The 20,068-nt window shown below is 32.1% G+C and overlaps 1 long non-coding RNA gene across 1 annotated transcript in view; it reads right to left on the bottom strand.

Moving 5' to 3' along the window:
• Positions 1 to 3,769: 3,769 nt before the first annotated feature.
• LOC127839412 (uncharacterized) overlaps positions 3,770 to 20,068 on the bottom strand; it is a 54,217-nt gene continuing 37,918 nt past the window's right edge. The window contains exons 2-3 of the long non-coding RNA XR_008030335.1: positions 5,287 to 5,398; positions 3,770 to 4,450 (exon numbers count right to left, since the gene is read on the bottom strand). This is a non-coding gene — a long non-coding RNA (uncharacterized LOC127839412). The remainder of the gene's footprint in view (positions 4,451 to 5,286; positions 5,399 to 20,068) is intronic.

The following is a 20,068-nucleotide window of genomic DNA, read 5'->3' on the forward strand; positions in this document are numbered from 1 at the left end:
CTCTATAATGCAGTTTGGCATAATCTACAGCCGAAAAACTAGAAACAATGAGGTCTATGACCTGCGCAATGTGTCCGATATCCGACATGCTTTTATTTAACAATTTTTCACATTCGTTTGCAAGCCTGTCCTTTGTATCCTCTGGCAAATATACAGCCATATTTTCCGAATCAATAATATTGCAAAGGTAACAAATCTTTCTTGTAGGAATCATTACAGATTTTCCTATATTGAGCATGTATCCCAATTTCTGCATTAAAGACGATGTAGCTTGTAATGTATCAGAACATTCTTGCTCTGTATTACCACATAGTAAACTATCGTCAATGAAACCTGTACAAACATGTCCATCTGATCTCAATTTTGCCTACACTGGTTTAAGTAAATGTGTGAATTTTAATTGCATGCAGCATAAACCATTAGGACAACATGTAAAAGCATAAATCTTGTCATTCCACTGAAAACTTAAAAAAAAAATCTATGCTCTTCAGCTACTGGCACCGAATAATATGCATGGCGAAGATCAACATTAAACATATATGTGTTTTTTGTAATCATTGTAAGCGCAATTGCAAAAGTATCCATTTTGAAATGCCTGTATGGTATATGCTCATTTAGTTTTTTTCAAATTGAGAATAAGTCGAAATTCACCAAATGTCTTCTCTCTCAAAAATATTGGAGATATAAATTGATTTTCATCAAAATCTTCCTCTTCAATAACATTTTGCAACAGTAATTTTTCAATTTCTTTATTGATTAAATCTAACTCTTTTTTATTAAAACAATGAGGTACAACAGGCATTTGTGTAGGAGGTGACTTGTCTATAAATTCTAAATGAAAATGTTCAACCATGTCCAAAATACATGGATCACATGTTAATGTTCGCCATTCACCAACAAATTTTTTTAACAACCAGCAGTAAAGGTACATACCTTAGAATCATCTAATGGCGGTTGAGATTCCTCAAACCACCCCTTCTCGGGCCGTTTTTTGCATCATTGCCCATCAGAGCAAAAGAACCTCGTCCTCTGCCATAGCCTCTAGGTCTCGTCCTGAATCGACCTCGGAAGCCCCCACTGCCTCCTCTGAAACTGCTAGGCCCTCGATAATTACTGGAACCATAATGAAGCATCTTGCTTCCAATTTTTGCACAATCTTCTATTTCTTTCGCCGCTTTGGCAACATCGTATCCAAACAATTGTGTCGTGTAAGGCATCTGATGAGTACACAAGTGAGCATATTCATTTTTTCTACTCTGACTTTAACAAATCCTTACGAGTCAAATTTATTTGCTGGTTCGCTTGACCAAGAAGTACCAAGGCATCATTGGCTTCATCAATTATAAAAGAAATATCCTGTGAACCTTTATCTTTCATTTCTTTTTCTAAAGCAGCAACTTTAGTTACCATTTTGGCAATAACAGTAGCCGATTTCACAACCGACATCTCAATATTTTGTATTTTTTGTCATTTGTTTATGGCATTTGGAGACAACAAACCCCAAACTAATTGATTACATTTGACGACCACAAGTCCGTCACAATTAGCTGGCCGCGCCAACTTATCATCTTTCAACAGATCATTCCCCCCTTCCGGGGGCATACACATTTGCGAATCTGAAACAACTTTTTTCAATTGTGTCAATGTACCCAAACGTGAAAAGGCCCCTTTAAAGAAATTATCCGTTTCTACGCAATCCCATTAGTGTGTACACAAATAATAACATACTTTCAACATGGTATTCATTTAACAATAATAAGTTACTGACGAGTGACATGCTGATTCGATGCTGGGTTATAAAATCACATATTTTTTCATACAGACGTTGATGTAATTAATAGGATATTTGTGGGGAGAAACTGTATATTATTCTATAGTTAATTTCCATAACCGGTATGTTAACTAGTTAATGCATCTTTTTATGTTATCCGGTGTTATACTGGTAATTTCGAGAGAGAAATATTCCAATAATAAATACATTAAACGTATCATAGGCACATGAGGGGAGCCGTATATATTGCTTCCCGAGATTATTAATGTATACCTTTGAAACGAAAGTTATAATAAAAAGTGTTATCTTGTGACGAACCAATTTCTGTAAAATTTGAATTTGTATACGAACGTTATTACGTCCATTTACGCCAATATAATGCTTTAGATTGACTCATCGGACACCGATTGTTATGACAACGTTCAGCGTCTTCATTATTCCGATACCGTTGACTGATTAAAAATAATGTGTTCTAGCAGTGACACTGTTAGAGCTCTCACCATCTCCCACAATATTTATTATTAATTGTTCGAGAAGTGTATCGAAGTTTGAACCTTTTGTATATGTCTGTCACTCAAATATTTAAGTAATAAGCAACCATTTTTCCCAAAAAAATGATTTGATAATTTGTACGAGATGAATACGCGAACATACCGCTGTAACAAAACACATTAAAATCGATTAATAAACGGCGTTCTGAATTGCTCACAAAACCGTAATGTCCGAAAATTCGATTTTATTTACGGTTTCTATGTTTGAGCATGCCAAAAGAAGTTTGTGCAAAATAATGTTTTTAGCTTTTCCATGTTTATATTTATAAATGATCTGGCATGAGTTATAACATAATCTGTAACATGTTTCTAGATTTATGAACGAGACGTTCATTAAACCTGTTTGACAATGTTTACCTTAAAATTAAAACAGAAACCTCAAGTATGGAACAGATGTTGTGTACTAAATTGATAGACACATTGTAAAGGAACTGACAGAAACCGTATCAATAATGAATACCAACTTTCAACAGCATATTGAAATAGTAATATTAAACTACTGATTTTAATACCCGAAACAATTTAATTATGTATTATTTTTGTTATATTAAGCTTTAGTTACCATGCTTTTGTTTAATATGTATTTTAAATGTGTGTTGTGAATATGTCTGGCGAGGGTTGTGATGGTCGGACTGTTTTAAACCGATGTAAGACACCGCTCAGAATACTAACCTATATTGTTAAGCAAAATATATGATGTGTTAAATGACATTAAAAAGAAAATTGTTGCAACATCAGTTTAGGGCTCTTGATTGTAAAAATAAATTGCTCACATAGGTTGATAGTTCGTGCATTACGGTTTGTCGGTTATCCGTTTACTCACCATTTACGGCAAACGTTTAAGCGGTTACTGTTTTGTAACCTCTTGCATCTTACTAAAACTGATACAAAATGATTATATGCTCTAAGTACCTGGTCATTTAACATTTGTACAGTATTAGACATATTTCCTGTGTAGAGGAATTTTATACAGAACTGTCGATAATTTCAAGGAACTCGTTATTTATTGACCATGTGTAGTTGCACCTGCTATTTCGTTTTTTCCAATATGCATAAGTTCGTTTTATTTACATTGATTTTACGACCCTTTTTAAAAGAGTAAATGTATAAATTGTTAAGTTGGTTCTTAAGGTTTACTGTGTAAGTAGTAAATAATACAATATCATCAACAAATTACATCATAAAAACAGACAGAAAATGCAAATCATCATTTGTTAAATTTTGAACATTAACAAATCTTACAAATCATGTATAAACAATATCAAAAGTAGCGGCGACAGGGGTTTTCTTTGTTTAACACCAAAGAGACATCAACGAAGTCGGAGTATTACACATCCTGGGTGTTTTTTATACATGAAGTTACATTTGCATATATAATATTTATCATTGTCATCATTTTGAAACTTAGATCTGATTCAATTTATTTTATCTATAATGCTTCGTTGATTACTGTTTCAAAAGCCTTTTCAATAAAAGCACAATATAACTTATGTTTCTGCAAAAGAATACTTTGAATAATGCTATTTAAGCTAAAAATACAATCGGTTGTACTACGTTTTTCTCTCAAACCGAATTGAAAAGGATTAAATATGTATTTTCTTCCTCACACCAACAGTTGAATCTGTTTGAAAATATTTTAGAAATTATATTAACCAGTGTTATTCCTTAATGATTGGAAGACTACTTTTGTCACACTTTTTAAAAATAAGTATACTTGCACCTTTTTATAAAGAATCAGAATAAATACCACGATCGAAAAAGTAATAAAAAGTTTGGTCCATGTTGACATCATTACTGTTTGGGAAAAATTCTCTTTTTTATATATTTATATATCTCCAAAAATGTTTTGGATTATTTTCGCTCAGCTTAGCTAATGTATGCTTTTTATTGAAATATATACGTTTTGTACCCCTTTTTAATGCTGCAAAATTTATTTCTGGAATTTAAAAATCTAATATTGTTAGCGTCACAAGGATAGCGTTTATAAATTCCATTACATTTATAAAACTCGTATTTGTTTATATAATCATCTTCGTTTTTATATAATCATCTTCGTTGAATCACAATGATTGCTTAACACATTAGTTTTGCACTGGGTACCGCCTGCGTGTACAGTTGTACCGTTAAGCTGAAAATAGATATTAAGAATAGTATTTGATATCAATACATTGTTGTCAATAGTGTTACGGTCCGATAGCAGTGTATTTGTTATATCTTCTATGGTATGTTTTAACAAATCTATATCATTTTTGCCTACACTCTATCTGTGCCCTTGATTCATATATGTACATTTATCACAAAGTAAAGTACATCTAAATGCAATCGGGCAGTTATCAGAAAATTTAGTAAACTTAAGTACATTCATATTGCTAATACGCGTGTACATATTGTAGTTTACAATAACATAGTCAACAGTACTTGCACCGACAGTGTTTCTTCATAAATTATAACACGTATTAGGCCCTCGTTCTAAATGCCCATTAGCATTTTTTTTTAATCTTTAAAAAGCGTACGAATTTTATGTCCGTACTTGTTCGTCCGCATATCCGCCGATAATCGTTGCGGTAAAGTATCAATAGGTAAATCAGACTCAGGCATATTAACATAGCGTTCGAAATTTCAATTATCTACCAAGTTTAACAGTTGACCAATTCGTGTGTTAAAATCTCCCGTTAAAAGAACATCACCAAATTGGGTATACGTTTTTACATAGTTTGATAATAGGTTAAAGAAGTCACAATCTTGTAGTTCGGAATTACTATTATTGTACACCAAAATAATCCCTCAGTCATTTATATTTAGAACTTCAATGTTATCATGATAGACTGTTTCATAGTAAAAAATCACAACTGCACTGTGTTGTTTCGCTTTCCTGTTGCGTTTAAGATTTAGCATTCATATTAAAATGTTTAAACGAATGTATAACTTTAAAAAAATACTGTCCTCTATTTTTGAAAAACATACCCTCAACATTCCAGGATAGCACAGTTTGCTGCTTCCGGTCGTCTCTCTCAATTCCATTCGTAAGGTGATACCCATGGTCATGGTGGCTTCCGGCGCTGATATTAGTTACAACCTGAAGTGTAATAACGACATGAATTGTAATAAACTTTATTACATTATTACAATTGCGTGACAACCTGAATTGTAATAACGCCCGAAAGTGTAATAAACTTTTTTCTTGCTTTAAAATTGCATCTTATCACATTTCCAAACACAGATTATTGCAAAATATAATGCATACATGGATATAATATATATATTAATATGGTAATACGAATTATGAATAACAAAAAGGTGTTCTCATACAAACTCAATTGTAATAAAGTTATTACATTATTACAATCGCGTGTCGACCTGAATTGTAATAACGCCCGAAAGTGTAATAAACTTATTTCTTGGTTTAAAAGTGCATCTTATCGCATTTTTAAGCACATATGTTTGCAAAATATAGTGTATATATGTATATAAAAATGTATCTTAATTAGGTAATACGACCTATGAATGACAAAAAATGTGTTCTCATACAAAACCAATTGTAATAAAGTTATTACATTATTACAACTGCTTGTCGACCTGAATTGTAATAACGCCAGAAAGTGTAATAAACTTATCTTTTGGTTTAAAATCGCATCTTATCGCATTTTCAAACACAGAATATAGCAAAATATAATGCATATATGTATATAAAATATTTATTAATAGGGCAAAACGACCCATGAATGACAAAAAAGGTGTTCTCACATAACCTCAATTGTAATAAAGTTATTACATTATTACAATCGCGTGTCGACCTGAATTGTAATAACGCCCGAAAGTGTAATAAACTTATTTCTTGGTTTAAAATTGCATCTTATCGCATTTTTAAGCACATATGTTTGCAAAATATAGTGTATATATGTATATAAAAATGTATCTTAATTAGGTAATACGACCTATGAATGACAAAAAATGTGTTCTCATACAAAACCAATTGTAATAAAGTTATTACATTATTACAACAGCTTGTCGACCTGAATTGTAATAACGCCCGAAAGTGTAATAAACTTATCTTTTGGTTTAAAATCGCATCTTATCGCATTTTCAAACACAGATTATTGCAAAATATAATGCATATATGCATATTATATACATATTAATAGGGCAATACGACCTATGAATGACAAAAAGGTGTTCTCATACAACCTCAATTGCAATAAAGTTATAACATTATTACAATCTCGTGTCGACCCGAATTGTTATAACAGCCCGAAAGTGTGATAAACTTATTTCTTGGTTTGAAAGTGCATCTGATTTTATTTCCAAACACAGATTGTTGCAAAATATAATGCATACATGGATATAAAATATATATTAATAGGGCAATACGAACTATGAATGACAAAAAGGTGTTCTCATACAACCTCAATTGTAGAAAGTTATTACATTATTACAATCGCGTGACAACCTGAATTGTAATAGAGCCCGAAAGTGAAATAAACTTTTTTCTTGGTTTAAAACTGCATCTGATCGCATTTCCAAACACAGATTGTTGCAAAATATAATGCATACATGGATATAAAATATATATTAATAGGAAATTACGACCTATGAATGACAAAAAGGTGTTCTCATACAACCTCAATTGTAATAAAGTTATTACATTATTACAATCGCTTGACAACCTGAATTGTAATAACGCCCGAAAGCGAAAAAAAATATCTTGGTTTAATTTTGCATCTTGTCGCATTTTAAAACACAGATTATTTCCAAATATAATGCATACATGGATATAAAATATATATTAATAGGGCAATACGACCTATGAATGACAAAAAGGTGTACTCATACAAACTCAATTGTAATAAAGTTATTACATTATTACAATCGCGCGTCGACCTGAATTGTAATAACGATTGAAAGTGTAATAAACTTATTTCTTGGTTTAAAACTGCATCTTATCGCATTTTCAAGCACATATTTTTGCACAATATAGTGTATACATGTATATGAACATGTATCTTTATAAGGTAATTCGACCTATGAATGACAAAAAGGTGTTCTCATACAAACTCAATTGTAATTAAGTTATAACATTATTACAATCGCTTGTCGACCTGAATTGTAATAACGCCCGAAAGTGTAATAAACTTATTTCTTGGTTTAAAAGTGCATCTTATCGCATTTTCAAACACATTTTTTTGCACAATATAGTGTATACATGTATATGAACATGTATCTTTATAAGGTAATTCGACCTATGAATGACAAAACATGTGTTCTCATACAAACTCAATTGTAATAAATTGATTACATTATTACAATCGCTTGTCGACCTGAATTGTAATAACGCCTGAAAGTGAAATAGACTTATTTCTTGGTTTAAAATTGCATCTTGTCGCATTTTAAAACACAGCTAATTTCCAAATATAATGCATACATGGATATAAAATATATATTAATAGGGCAATACGACCTATGAAATAACGCCCGAAAGTGTAATACACTTATTTCTTGGTTTAAAAAGTGCATCTTATCGCATTTTCAAGCACATATTTTTGCAAAATATATTGTATACATGTATATGAAAATGTATCTTTATAAGGTTATACTACCTATGAATGACAAAAAATGTGTTCTCGTGCAAACTCAATTGTAATAACGTTATAACATTATTACAATTGATTGTCGACCTGAATTGTAATAACGCCCGAAAGTTTAATAAACTTATTTCTTTGTTTAAAATTGCATATTATCGCATTTTCAAACACAGATTATTGTCAAATATAATGCATACGTGTATATAAAATATATATTAATAGGGCAATACGACCTATGCATGACAAAAAAGGTGTTCTCATACAACCTTAATTGTAATAAAGTTATTACATTATTACAACTGCTTGTCGACCTGAATTGTAATAACGCCCGAAAGTGTAATAAACTTATTTCTTGGTGTAAAATTGCATCTGATCGCATTTTCAAACACAAATTATTGCAAAATATAGTGTATACATGTATATAAAACATGTATATTTATAAGGTTATACTACCTATAATGACAAAAAAGGTGTTCACATACAAACTCAATTGTAATAAAGTTATTACATTATTACAATTACTTGTCGACCTGAATTGTTATAACGACCGAAAGTGTAATAAACTTATTTCTTGGTGTAAAATTGCATCTTATCGCATTTTCAAACACATATTATTGCGAAATATAGTGTATACATGTATGTAAAAGTGTATCTTAATAAGGTAATACTACCTATGAATGACAACAAAGGTGTTCTCATACAAACTCAATTGTAATAAAGTTATTACATTATTACAATCGCGTGTCGCCCTGAATTGTAATAACGCCCGAAACTGTAATAAACTTATTTCTTGGTTTAAAGTGATATAAGATGCATTTTTCACTGTTGAATTGAGCTGAAAAGAATTACTGGTCAAAAGAGTTATTTAAAATGTTGTAACTCACCCGATACGACTCGAGTTGTTCTGTTCAACAGGCCTTAGGTTAACGGAATTACGTTGTACGGACAGGCAATGGTATTACCATCATACCATTTGGAATGGGGTAAGAGGCTAACGCCATAACTTTTCGATAGATAACCTTGCTGAAAGTTCTATAACTAAACAGAAGGAAAACGGAATAGGCTACGGTATCGCGATCTTCTCGATTATTTATTAAAATAATAATGCAAGAAAATGCATATTTAGGTCTTGAACTCAACAAAGAATTTTAATAGTGGTTATAAATATTTATTTTATTTAAGGAATTCGGAACATTTTGAGATTGAATATAATAAATACTGAATTGAATCTTGTTGCCGCGTGGTTTATTTGTCATTCATGACAAATGTACGATAGATTTATAATTTTGAAAACACTAGGGATTCGTTTGTTTTCATTTATTCATTTATCTTTTTATCTATTTATTCATTTATTCATCCATTCATCCGTCCGTCCGTTTGTTCGCTCGTTCGTTCGTGCGTTCGTTTGTGAGTTCGTGCGTTTGTTCATTGATTTGTTTGTTCGTTCTTCGGTTTGTTCCTTTCGTTCTCTCGTTCGCTCATTCGTTCTTTTGTTAGTTTGTTCGTTCGTTCGTTTGTTCGTTTGTTTGTTTGTTCGTTCGTTCATTCATTTATTTATTTATTTATTCAGTCCGTCCGTCCGTTCGTTTTTTCGTTCGTTCGTGCGTTTTTGTGCGTTCGTGCATTTGTTCATTGGTTCGTTCGTTCGTTCGCACGTTCTTTCTTTCTTTCTTTCTTTCATTCATTAATTCATTTATTCATTTATTCATTTATTCATTTATTCATTTATTCATTTATTCATTTATTCATTTATTCATTTATTCATTTATTCATTTATTCATTTATTCATTTACTCATTTATTCATTTATTTATTGATTTTTTTATTCATTTTTTGCATTTATTAATTTATTCATTTATTCACTAACCCATTCACTCATTCATTCATTCACTCATTCATTGTTATTTATTTAATGATTTATGTTTTTAATTATTTATTATTTGTTTGTTCGTTCGCCCGTCCGTCCGTCCGTTTTTTGTCCTTTGGTTTGTTCGTTGGTTCATTCGTTGGTTGGTTCGTTACTTCGTTCGTTCGTTCGTTCGTTATTTAATAATGTTTCTTGATTCTAAGGCCTTTAGACTATCATCATCATCATCATAATCATCGTCCTCATGATCTTCATCATCATTATTATCATCATCATCATCATCATCATCATCATCATCATTATTATCATCATCATCATCATCATCATCATCATCATCATCATCATCATCATCATCATCATCATCATCATCATCATTATCATCATCATCCTCATCATCATAATTATCATCATCATCATCATCATCATCATCATCATCATCATCATCATCATCATCATCATCATCATCATCATCATCATCATCATCATCATCATCATCATCATCATCATCATCATCATGTTGTTACAACCTGAAGTGTAATAACGACCTGAATTGTAATAAACTTTATTACATTATTACAATTGCGTGACAACCTGAATTGTAATAACGCCCGAAAGTGTAATAAACTTTTTTGTTGCTTTAAAATTGCATCTGATCGCATTTCCAAACACAGATTATTGCAAATTATAATGCATACATGGATATAATATATATATTAATAGGGTAATACGACCTATGAATGACAAAAAGGTGTTCTCATACAAACTCAATTGTAATAAAGTTATTACATTATTACAATCGCGTGTCGACCTGAATTGTAATAACGCCCGAAAGTGTAATAAACTTATTTCTTGGTTTAAAATTGCATCTTATCGCATTTTTAAGCACATATTTTTGCAAAATATAGTGTATATATGTATATAAAAATGTATCTTAATAAGGTAATACGACCTATGAATGACAAAAAATGTGTTCTCATACAAAACCAATTGTAATAAAGTTATTACATTATTACAACTGCTTATCGACCTGAATTGTAATAACGCCCGAAAGTGTAATAAACTTATCTTTTGGTTTAAAATCGCATCTTATCGCATTTTCAAACACAGATTATTGCAAAATATAATGCATATATGTATATAAAATATATATTAATAGGGCAATACGACCTATGAATGACAAAAAATGTGTTCTCATAGAACCTCAATTGTAATAAAGTTATTACATTATTACAATTGCGTAACAACCTGAATTGTAATAACGCCCGAAAGTGAAATAAACTTTGTTCTTGCTTTAAAATTGCATCTGATTGCATTTCCAAACACAGATTATTGCAAAATATAATGCATACATGGATATAATATATATATTAATAGGGTAATACGACCTATGAATGACAAAAAGGTGTTCTCATACAAACTCAATTGTAATAAAGTTATTACATTATTACAATCGCGTGTCGACCTGAATTGTAATAACGCCCGAAAGTGTAATAAACTTATTTCTTGGTTTAAAATTGCATCTTATCGCATTTTTAAGCACATATTTTTGCAAAATATAGTGTATATATGTATATAAAAATGTACTTTAATAAGGTAATACGACCTTTGAATGACAAAAAATGTGTTCTCATACAAAACCAATTGTAAAAAAGTTATTACATTATAACAACTGCTTATCGACCTGAATTGTAATAACGCCCGAAAGTGTAATAAACTTATCTTTTGGTTTAAAATCGCATCTTATCGCATTTTCAAACACAGATTATTGCAAAATATAATGCATATATGTATATAAAATATATATTAATAGGGCAATACGACATATGAATGACAAAAAATGTGTTCTCATAGAACCTCAATTGTAATAAAGTTATTACATTATTACAATTGCGTAACAACCTGAATTGTAATAACGCCCGAAAGTGTAATAAACTTTTTTCTTGCTTTAAAATTGCATCTGATCGCATTTCCAAACACAGATTATTGCAAAATATAATGCATACATGGATATAATATATATATATATATATATATATATATATATATATATATATATATATATATATATATATATATATATATATATATATATATATATATATATATATATATATATATATATGTATATATTAGTAGGGTAATACGACCTATGAATGACAAAAGGGTGTTCTCATACAAACTCAATTGTAATAAAGTTATTACATTATTACAATCGCGAGTCGACCTGAATTGTAATAACGCCCGAAAGTGTAATAAACTTATTTCTTGGTTTAAAATTGCATCTTATCGCATTTTTAAGCACATATTTTTGCAAAATATAGTGTATATATGTATATAAAAATGTATCTTAATAAGGTAATACGACCTATGAATGACAAAAAATGTGTTCTCATACAAAACCAATTTTAATAAAGTTATTACATTATTACAACTGCTTATCGACCTGAATTGTAATAACGCCCGAACGTGTAATAAACTTATCGTTTGGTTTAAAATCGCATCTTATCGCATTTTCAAACACAGATTATTGCAAAATATAATGCATATATGTATATAAAATATATATTAATAGGGCAATACGACCTATAAATGACAAAAAATGTGTTCTCATAGAACCTCAATTGTAATAAAGTTATTACATTATTACAATTGCGTAACAACCTGAATAACGCCCGAAAGTGAAATAAACTTTTTTCTTGCTTTAAAATTGCATCTGATTGCATTTCCAAACACAGATTATTGCAAAATATAATGCATACATGGATATGATATATATATTTATAGGGTAATACGACCTATGAATGAAAAAAAGGTGTTCTCATACAAACTCAATTGTAATAAAGTTATTACATAATTACAATCGCGTGTCGACCTGAATTGTAATAACGCCCGAAAGTGTAATAAACTTATTTCTTGGTTTAAAATTGCATCCTATCGCATTTTTAAGCACATATGTTTGCAAAATATAGTGTATATATGTATATAAAAATGTATCTTAATAAGGTAATACGACCTATGAATGACAAAAAATGTGTTCTCATACAAAACCAATTGTAATAAAGTTATTACATTATTACAACTGCTTATCGACCTGAATTGTAATAACGCCCGAAAGTGTAATAAACTTATCTTTTGGTTTAAAATCGCATCTTATCGCATTTTCAAACACAGATTATTGCAAAATATAATGCATATATGTATATAAAATATATATTAATAGGGCAATACGACCTATGAATGACAAAAAATGTGTTCTCATAGAACCTCAATTGTAATAAAGTTATTACATTATTACAATTGCGTAACAACCTGAATTGTAATAACGCCCGAAAGTGTAATAAACTTTTTTCTTGCTTTAAAATTGCATCTGATCGCATTTCCAAACACAGATAATTGCACAATATAATGCATACATGGATATAATTTATATATTAATAGGGTAATACGACATATGAATGATAAAAAAGTGTTCTCATTCAAACTCAATTGTAATAAAGTTATTACATTATTACAATCGCGTGTCGACCTGAATTGTAATAACGCCCGAAAGTGTAATAAACTATTTCTTGGTTTAAAATTGCATCTTATCGCATTTTTAAGCACACAGTTTTGCAAAATATAGTGTAAATATGTATATAAAAATGTATCTTAATAAGGTAATACGACCTATGAATGAGTTCTCATACAAAACCAATTGTAATAAAGTTATTACATTATTACAACTGCTTATCGACCTGAATTGTAATAACGCCCGAAAGTGTAATAAACGTATTTCTTGGTTTAAAAGTTCATCTTATCGCATTTTCAAGAACATATTTTTGCACAATATAGTGTATACATGTATATGAAAATGTATCTTTATAAGGTAATTCGACCTATGAATGACAAAACATGTGTTCTCATACAAACTCAATTGTAATAAAGTGATTACATTATTACAATCGCTTGTCGACCTGAATTGTAATAACGCCCGAAGGTGAAATAAACTTATTTCTTGGTTTAAAATTGCTTCTTGTCGCATTTTAAAACACAGATTATTTCCAAATATAATGCATACATGGATATAAAATATATATTAATAGGGCAATACGGCATATGAATGACAAAAAGGTGTTCTCATTCAACCTCAATTGTAATAAAGTTATTACATTATTACAATTTCGTGACAACCTGAATTGTAATAGAGCCCGAAAGTGAAATAAACTTTTTTCTTGGTTTAAAATTGCATCTGATCGCATTTCCAAACACAGATTGTTGCAAAATATAATGCATACATGGATATAAAATATATATTAATATGGCGATACGACCTATGCATGGCAAAAAGGGGTTCTCATACAACCTCAATTTTAATAAAGTTATTACATTATTACAATTGCTTGTCGACCTGAATTGTAATTACATGGTGTTAGTTACAGTCTTGGAAGTATTTTCATGTTGAATTCACACTCATGATGCAGACTGCATGCTTATAAGCTCTAGGTATAAATAATGACTGTGACTAAAGATCTAAAGATTCTTAGACTAAGTGCTAATTAATTACAATCTAATACAAGCAAGAAAGTAAGGTACTGTATGATTGGTGGATGAGAGATAGATATGATTGGTCAGTGATGTGTGTGGGTGTGACTTGGTATTAGGGATGAAAAGGTTTTCAAAGGGGAGAAAGTCAGTGAGATGTTACGAAGAAACAGTTAGAGAGTCAGTTGGAAATAAAATTAGAAGTTAGAGAGTCAGTTGGAAATAAGTTAGAAACAAGTTATACAAAAATGAGTTTGGGATTGGATAGAGTTCGGAAAAGGCAGATAATAGAAGAGAGGAAGGAGGGAAATATAGGAGGATGTAATAATGTGAATAATGAGACTTATGAATAAATAAAAGTGTAAATGCAGCAAGCGAGTTGTGTTGTGCTTCTGATGATAAGGCACAGTTTCTCCCGGTCCGGTTACACTTGTTCTCTTTTGTGCCACCTGTTATGCACAAATTGTTGTTAAAAAGTCACCCATTTATTATAATGATGGATTATTCTACCCTATTGATGTATTCCTTTCCTCCAAATGTATGTTTTCCATTTTAACATGTTTGGCGCACTTAAGTGTTATTGCGCCCTAAAATGTAATTAACTATTTTATTTGTTGAAAATTTCATATAAAGTGCTATAACAACAGGACCGTTTCAATAAACATCGAAGTACACATTTACGATACGATACCTTTTTCGAAGATACATAATTGCTAAAGTCCATATCGTATGATTATAAATTTTCAGTACTTAATTAATAACATTGGCATCTCAAGCGCCGTATATATTTGACGAGCATGGCGAGCTAGTTCGTCTACTTATTAAGATGACAAAATTCTCTCGTAAGTTAAAATTATCGTACGTTCGTTTTTGACAGAACTGTAATAATCTGTATTATACAACTGCAATCGTTTGTTACTCTTACCCTGATGTGTAATAATGTTCGTTCTTGGTAGAGACGGTATGTCTTGATGCTCTAAACTTATTATACTTTAGACTGTAAAAAAATAAATAAAAAAGGAATATAAATATTGAAATGCTACCATTGAATGATACAAACATGATATGATACTCGACGGATTTTAAAATAAAGAAACTAAAGATGCTCCAGCAGTATTGCGTGCACTGCATGATAAAAACAACATACACCGTTAAGTATACATTATAATACAAAAGCTGGGATGACCGGCTTTGAACGGTCAATAAACACGATTAAGCAGTCTTTAAATCTATTATACACATAACAGTTGATTCTCGCACTGCAATATTATGCAACAACAATAAAATACTAGTAAACGTTTTTTGTTCTGATTGAATCGTTCCAACACACAATATCAAGCAGTGTAGCTCCATTTACTCTAGCAATATTCCAATTGTACAGAGATACATGATCCTTCATTTATTGCAAGACCAGTTGTTAAGATCAGCATGGCATAGCAGCTTAAAATCCCAATAGAATAAAGCTTATAACGACCAATTGTAAGCACTTGGGGTGACCAATATGTAAAGAATGCCAAGAATAGTACTGTATCTAAAACATTTACTCTGTTCATCATACTATGGTACAGGAAATATGGAATACATAAAGTAGCGAAATGTGAAATGTTTGGTGTTAGCAATGTACCCTTTATGCAGAAACCCAGTATCTGCCTAATGGGAACATGTTTCTCTCCTCACCACGTAGAGGTCCCAAACAAAGAGGAGTTTTTTTTTGCGGGGTGGGTGGTGGTTGGGTGTGTGCGCACTTAAGACCATGTGATAAGATGAACTTCCAACGAAGTACTTGCTACTATTGAAATATAATTTCAATAAATAATGTCGGGTTTTCATCGTTTTGGAATTTTCATATCATGTTTATTGCAGTTATGACCATGAGCCATTCTTCACAAAACAGAAAGCGTATGAAAAACCGAAAGCATTGATTATTTGAAAGAGTATAAAATATGCATTTGAAGAATTTAAAAAATGGACTTAATGTTATTTTGAATATCTTTTTTTTGGGGGGGGGGGAGTGGGGCTGGGGTGGGCGTGGAATTCCGCGGGTGTGCCATGTAAAAACGAAACATTCAGTAATATTTACCAATAAGAGAGCTGGTATAAAACACCCCTTTGATTTGGGTGCATTGGCAAAATTTTACCACAGATACTTCCTCTGTCGTATTTTCATGTAAGAAGAAACTGTGAAACGATGCACATACTCAACTATTACCTTCACTGCCAGGTTACGTCACGTAACTCGTACCAGTTGTCTCCAATGGCATACAACCAAAGCCAGGCATACCGCCACCTCGGCCGAGCAAATCTAAGGAGTGATCTTACGCCAAGCATGACGCCACTTCTACGCCCGAATTTGCGCCTTAATCGCGCTCCACTGACAGGTCGTGGAACAGTGGGCATTAGTGAAGGACTAAGTAACATGCGTCTTTAGCCAATGGAGCGAACTACCTCTGCAAAATATAGCGAAACACGTTGCAATGTGTAGCGCATATAAGGATAAAGAGAAATTGTAACCATAACAATTTCTCGTAAAATCTCATTCGGAAGGTAAGGTCTTTCAAAGGAAAGATCCACACTTTCCTCGTCAATGTGATTGATTTCTCTTGGTTCTGATTCAATATCATTTTCAGGTGTATCGATTGTGTCGCTCTCGGTTTCTGTCGGTTCAGGTTCCCGATTGATAGAATGTGCGGATTCATTTGTATTATCATCTTCGTTTTGTCTTGATTGGTCTTCTGTCTCAATTTCATGCATACGAATGTCTGTTTCGGTAACACTCGATCCCGTTTCATTGTGAAACGTTCGTAGCAATCTATGTTTGTACGATTCTTCCAGACCTAAGGAAACCAATGTTTTCAGGAAAGTAACCCAATGTAAAACAGGCGATATTTTCTGCATATTCTCCATCGTTAGATACCAATCTTGTGTGATCAATGCCTTCCGAATTTAGTATGAGGAACTGGCAGTTCAATTCTTTTGAAAGGGCAACAAGAGTGAGGTGGTCTCCGTATGTTTTTGGTTGTCTCATACTTTCCAAGTACTGATACATATCTTCTTGGACAAAGTCTCTGTAGTAATATTTGTGCTTTTCAAGATGTGTAACGGCATTTTCGCGCAGGCTAGCGGCGTTTTGGTACAAACCAACTCTTGTCAGTTGATGGCTTATGGCATTAAATTAGCAGTCTCCGTCACCTTCAGGGTTATAAATAATTCTTGACCTGTTGTCGTTCCATAATTGCAACTGTTCATGTACAGCTGTACTGACAGGGTTTTCTAATTGATCGTCTTCTGTTTCATTGCTCGCATTGCTTCGACTATTATCGTCTTCACTGCAAACGTTGTCGCTATGAAGAACAACATAGTACTTTCGTTTGTGTTGGCGTTTTTGTTCCATCAATTGAAACTCTCTTATCGACCATTTTCTCCGTCTGTGTTCTTCTTCGATCGTTCTACTGGTAATGTTTTCAATGCTTAGCCATCTGCTGTGAGTTACGTTTTCATTGTCACGATATTTGACAAGGTACTTGTCAAACGCTTTTTTCCTTTTCAAAACTACACCACGAAGAATATACTCCTTATATGGAACCCTCCTGACACCGAAGGGATATTTTAATAGGACTTTGTCTCTTTTTTGATATATGGAGCATGCTTTACTTTTCCAGTATCTAGCCATCACTCGCCTATCACATCTAGCAGATGCATCGGATGCTTTTTTCGTGATTAATTGACATCAGCGTTTCTGCCAAAATAAATGTTGAATGGCGTTTGATAAGCTAGCACTTCCTTGGGTTGTCGATTCATAGCGGCGGCTACGTCTTCAAGACTTTCCACCCAATTAAAGCCAGTTCTGGTTTTTTTTCATCATATCATATCTGATCTTTGACCGTAGGATTCTGTTTTGTCACTCTACTTTTCCCTGGCTCTGAGGATGGTAAGGACGGCTCTTAATGACTTTCACTTGTTTTTTCCCCAAAAACCGCTTGACATTTCCCAAAAATTCAGGTCCATTGTCACTTTGGAGAATTTGCGGGTACCCATTCTCTGAAAATACAGACTTTAATGCTCTTGCAACGTGCTCGGAGGATTTGCTTTCAAGGGGACGTAGAAAAACAAACCTTGAAAATACATCAAGATCTTAATAAAGTATTTCAAATAAATTATTTATTAAGATCGGACATGAAAACGTGTATTATAGAGACAATGACCGAGAAATATGATAGTTTAACAGTTAACTGTTTCCGAGCGAGGTTCCCGGCCTGCGCGATCATTTCAATAAGCGAGCGGGGAAACAACGCACTTCCGTTGCATTTAAAAATGGCGAGTGGCTTACCTTGTTAATAATTATATACATAGTCGAACTATCTTTTTTTAAGAGGACGTTTTGTCGGAAGATTTTTATTGATTTAGTATGTGTATGCATTATAATAAACAGGTTTATAAAAATCACGGCTGCAGCTGCGTTTAAAAAAAAAGTCACGACGTATAGTCGAATGATTGAGTCATTGCCATCGAGCGCCTGTGGTCGTTCCAGCAGTGGAATCGCTACCTCACTTTAAAGTTTATCATGGTCGGTTCGCGGTCAGTGTGTATGTATGTCAGAGTTTATTTACAGGTCATCGCTGCGTCTTCACGACTGCCGTATGTGCTGACCTGTACTCCAGTTCTTGGTCAGTACAGGGATAGTTATATAATATAGACGGTATCGCGTGAACTAGGTGAACTGGAATTTTATTTAGACCAGATGTTAAATGAAGATATTTGCCGATATAATTATGGTATCTTAATAATAGATTCTTAATGTGCTTTCAACATAACCATGATAAATATTATTTTTTATTAATTTAACAAGAATTATCCCACCATATTGACCAATGTCTTAAGAATAAGCGAGATGATTCCCGGTACTGTTAATAATGGAATCAAATAGCAATGCCCGACAAACCACTAAACAGGGTTGTCCGAAGAACGCGCGAATAAATATTTAAAATATGTACGGATACTTCGCGTGTGGCCGGTTGACTAACATGTTTTAATTTCACTTCAAGTCTTTTGTTTGTGTCTATAGATATATGATCAGCAATATGTAATAATGTAAAATAAACTTCGAAAACTACGCGTAACATCACGTACTGCGTGAACTGCAGCTAAGAACTGCACAGAAAAAGACATATGCTATCTTCGATTTCATTCATTAAACTCTTTAATTTCCACCAACTCCAACCACAATCAACGCCGTATATCTTTTTTTTTTTAAAGATATTTCATGTTTATAGATTAAGAAGGAAAACGGATTAGGTTACGGTATCACGATCGTCTCGATTATTTATTTTAAAAAAAATGAAAGAAAATGCCTTTTTAGGTCTTGAACTCAATAACGAATTGAAATATTGGTTATACATATTTATTTTATTCAAGGTTTAATATAATACATACTGAAATGAGTATTGATACCGCGCGGTTTATTTGTCATACCTGAGAAATGTACGATGGATTCATAATTTTGAAAACACTAGGGATTTGTTTGTAGTTAAATTATATTTAAGTGAGCAACACCAAAAATAACAAAAACAATTGTGAACAGAACAGGGTTTTATATATTTATTCATTCATTCATCCGTCAATTCGTCCGATCGTTCGTTCGTTCATTAGTTCGTTCGTTCGTTTGTTCGTTCGTTCGTTATTTCGTTCGTTCGTTCGTTCGTTCGTTCGTTCATTTATTAATTCATTAATTATGATTCATTCATTTTTTTATTCATTCATTCATTCATTTCTCTGTCCGTCCG

Source organism: Dreissena polymorpha, chromosome 7, assembly GCF_020536995.1.
Source record: "Dreissena polymorpha isolate Duluth1 chromosome 7, UMN_Dpol_1.0, whole genome shotgun sequence".
Taxonomy (NCBI): domain Eukaryota; kingdom Metazoa; phylum Mollusca; class Bivalvia; order Myida; family Dreissenidae; genus Dreissena; species Dreissena polymorpha.